Consider the following 4,746-nt stretch of genomic DNA (forward strand, 5'->3'; position numbering starts at 1 on the left):
ATATATATAGTGTACATTTAGACACATAAGAGGTATTCGTCATAGGATTCCTGGCACGCTAGATGCAACAGCCAAAATTCCAACCACTATTACGGATAAACATCGAAGGGAATGAAAATTAAAAATATTTACCATCTATTTCCTGGACCATGGTTTCTGTCTTTTTTTTTTGTTTAGCAAATAAAATCATTTGCTAGGCGAAGTGTTCATCAACGGGTACACCTAGATTAAACATATAAGTACGAGGCAATCTAGCATGTGCCTCGTGCTTGTACGTCATAATTTTTCAAATCCACCGCGCGAGCGCAGTTTTTGTATCGGCAGCAAATAAAATAATACCGGCGTTACTTCGAAAATTTTCCAGAAAAGATTATCACTAATTAATAATATCAGGGTAACAAAACTTTTAGAAATGTTTACTAGCAGTGGCCTAGCGTGTAGAAAACTTAGTCAAAAGACTATATATTATTCATATAAATACAGTGTACATTTAAACACATAAAAGGTATCCCTCATAGAATTCATGGCTCGCTAGAAGGAACAGCCAAAACCCAATGTACACTGTATTTATATGAATAATGTATAGTCTATTGACTAATTTTTCTACACGCTAGGCCACTGGTAGTAAATTTCTAAATTTTTATGACATTGATATTATTAATTTATATATAAATTATATTTGAAAAGAAAAGAAGTTTATATAAAAGTTTACGCTACACTACATTTCTACAAATATTTGACAATATATCAATCGTATTATGAAGAATTTGAGAAAAGTGATTGGTTTTTAGATATAACAAATATTCTATCTAGAACAAGTTAAATTTCATAATTATTTCTAATCTACATTGTGATATTCCCTTCGTCTAAATAGGTTAAAATTGCAAATCTGTGCCTAAATAAAACGGAGGAGATTCTTCACCTGAAGATATTCGGTAATAGGCATGCTCTCTAAGGAAAAACAAAACAACAAAAAACTCCGTGTCGAAGCAACAACACTGATGGTGTTAGAGGAACGTACTTCAAGCTTCAAACACATAAGTTTATAATGCCAGAATTTGAATCTAAACATGCCCGATTTTTTTCCTGTTATTTCTGAAAACAAAAATGTAAAAAAGCATTAGCCAACAACAGATATTTACTCTTCTACAATGTTTAACATTTCTAACTTCGTTTTAATGTTGTCTGTATTAAATAAGTTAAAAACGATTTAAGTAATAATTTCTTGCATTTAACAAGGTGCAAAGAACTCATAATTGGTTGAATAAGTAAACAGTGTGAAAATCACACCTTTCCAACTTTCTCAGAGGTATTGATCATAGAATTAAAGGTTTGTAGCTCTCTTGGATTATTGGGAAGAAATTAGTTTAACGGAATTCGCCAAACACCCTATAGATATGTGAGTATTAGTGTCCGTGCGTGTGTGTGTGAGTGTGTGTGGGTGTGTGCGTGTGCGCACGCAAATCGGTGTTCCGTCTGAATGCGCATAAATGCATTATCATCATATATTGCAGTAATCTGGTGTGTGTACAGCTAAATAACTAGCTTATTGATGTGTTTTGCAGGTGCATGTGATAAGCTGAATACAGCACTAGATGATAACAAACATCACGTTATATTGTTGAACGTAACATATTTCATTTGCTTTATAAACGTGGTTTTATGAAACTGAATCTCTCTTTCTTTCACGCTTTCTCTCTCTCTCTCTTTCTCTCTCTCTCTCTCTCTCTCTCGCTCTTAGTCTACGCCACATCATTCTTATTTCTTTATTGCCCACAAGAGGCCAAGCATAGAGGGGACAAACAAGGACAGACAAAGGGATTAAGTCGATTACATCAACCCGAGTGCGTAGCTGCTACTTAATTTACCGACCCCGAAAGGATGAAATGCAAAGTCGTCCTCGGCGGAATTTGAACTCAGAATGTAACGCCAGCCGATATACTGCTAAGCATTTCGCTCGGCCCACTAACGATTCGGCCAGCTCGCCGCCTTCTCCGCCACATCATTCTTAGACGCTGACCCAACTCAGGGGCAAATCCCTCTCGGACATACTTCATGCGGATCATGTCACGTGATTTTGATCTTATCTAATCGTCCTCAGTAATGGATACTCGCCTGCTAGACATAGCGTTAGTCTGCCATCTATTTTGCTTGTAAGTAAAGTTTTTGAATGTATTTTCGCAAATTCCTTATATTTTGGAATCATGAAAATTATTTGAACCCAAAAACGTGTCTGAACGGATTTTGTTTCTTTGTATGTAAACTGTCAGCAACCTCTTAGCCAGTTGCACAACTGATATCTCCTAAAATCACAATCTCGTTGTTTCTAGATTTTCAAACATGAGCTCTTCAATTAGTATGTAATATTGAAATATAATTGGGATGTTCGTAGAAGTTGTGGTTTTATCAATGTATTGTGGGCAGGCCGGGAGCAATAATTCTCTTATTCAAGTAGTCCCTTTTATTTTAGATCGAAGCAGAAATTTTCCGGTATGTCTGCATTTCACAAAGATTTTTGATGTATCATTTAAAACTTATTTATACTTGCTAATTTGGGGATTACAGTCTTATAGCGGATTAGGAAGAGTTATTTTTTCTGTTTATGTAAGATTTTCTAGAATATTCCTGAGAAGGTCAAATTTCATTTTGTTGTTTATTAAATCTTCCAGCAATGATGGATCGATTATGTTTACTATAACATTAAATTCCTTACTAAATCCCGATAAAGTTTTAACCATTTTTTTTACAAGGTTTTGCAGTTTGGAGATTATTTTGTTCTCATATGGGATTGCATCAGCGTTAGCAGCAGAGACTAAATGGGTATATATCTTTATTCCTAAAATAACTATGTTACCTGTTCGTTCAACGCCATTTGTTCTTATACTTACGTCGTCAATATATTTTTTAGACGACAATGGATTATTTTGTTGTACAAATGCATTATGTTATTTATGTCGCTTCGCGTCCAAATTCCGCCAATCTAAACGTATCATACATCGTTGGTAATAATGTGCCCTTCAAGGTCTGGAGACGACGGTAATCACAAACTACCGCAACTCAAATTGCTCTTCCTTTCTTGAATTAAATAAATTATATAGTTATTTCAATTACATTTAAATATGAACGATCACTGGTTAATAACTCCTATAAACGTCAACGTAAAGCAATCATACTGCAGTATTCACTTATAATTATGAAATATCTTATTAAGTGATATTTAATCTGCCCCGAAAACATTTTCTCACAGAATATAAATATTGTCAACTCCCATAGCAGTGATAACATTAAGTAAACTTTGATTATATAAATAACTTGATGAACAGCATAGGAGCTAGAGGCCCCAATTTAGATAACTGAAAGGATACTAAAGCAATTCACACAGAGATAAATATGAGGAGAGATATTAATACAATTTACATGCATTATACTCATTGGTTATATTATATAAGACTGCATCTTAGATCTAGATTCTACAATTACAACTTTCATAGTCACAAAGATTTTAGAATGTGCAGCGTAATTCGGCGAGCGTAAAAAGACGGAATTTAAAGCAGGAATTCATCTTACGTTATGGATGCAAAGAATTGCCAAGACATATAACTTATTTCAAAGACGAAAACAATGAAAATTTCAAAACAGTGGTTGATACTGCACTTCCGCAACAATTATACTAGCTCAGTTTTATAAAGAAACAGTAATGAGGAAAATATTTCATCCTCGCCGACAAAAGCAGACAAAAGCAAAAAGATCACAACTAATTGTGCTTTCATAAAAGTAACTATGCTTTTTGAAGCTTGAATAGAAATAATGAAAAAAAGCAAAATAAACGATAACACAAGTAAAACCGGAAGTCTGTAGGCCACCAACACGCACGCAGAAATAATCATTGTATTCCAGGAAAGACACGCACCCACATACATGAGCGTGTCAGTATATACGTAGGCAAGTGTGTATATACATGCATTGTCAGAATAAGCATACATAAATACAGACACACACATAAACACAAACATATACACGCACACATTCACACACACACACACACACACACACACACACACACACACACACACACACACACACACACACACACATATTCAAATTTATAACGTGAGTATGTGAGAAATACTTAGTGTTTTTAAGCACCTGTATTATATGCTTTCTGAAGAGAACATTTCATACTGGAAAATTTAGTATGCCTTAAGGAAACATACGAATAAATATTCTAAACAATGCTCTCTTTGAACTGTTGATTTCCTAGCGAGAGTATCAGTTTTTCACGCACACACACACACACACAAACACACACACTCACACACACACTCACGCACTACACATACACATACACATAAACACTCACATGCATGCACTCATACTTACAAACGCACACTCTCGAAATATATATTACTCTAGGTATAGAGACAAACAGCAGGATGACAGGAAATGTATATATGTATGTGTACGTATGCTTCTACATAGATATATATGCATATATACATAAATACACACACGCACACACACACATACACACACGCACACACACACACGCACACACACACACACACAGATATATACATTTGCACGTATGTATGTATGTATGTACGTATGTATATACGTTAAGACTTGTTGACAGCTGTTTAGTATTGTATGTTAGTTCCATAAACCACGCTACATTTGTTGCATTGGAATATAGATAGATAGCGAGAGAGAAAGATAAATAGATTCATATATATATAGATACATTTC

Source organism: Octopus bimaculoides, chromosome 19, assembly GCF_001194135.2.
Source record: "Octopus bimaculoides isolate UCB-OBI-ISO-001 chromosome 19, ASM119413v2, whole genome shotgun sequence".
Classification (NCBI taxonomy): Eukaryota; Metazoa; Mollusca; class Cephalopoda; order Octopoda; family Octopodidae; genus Octopus; species Octopus bimaculoides.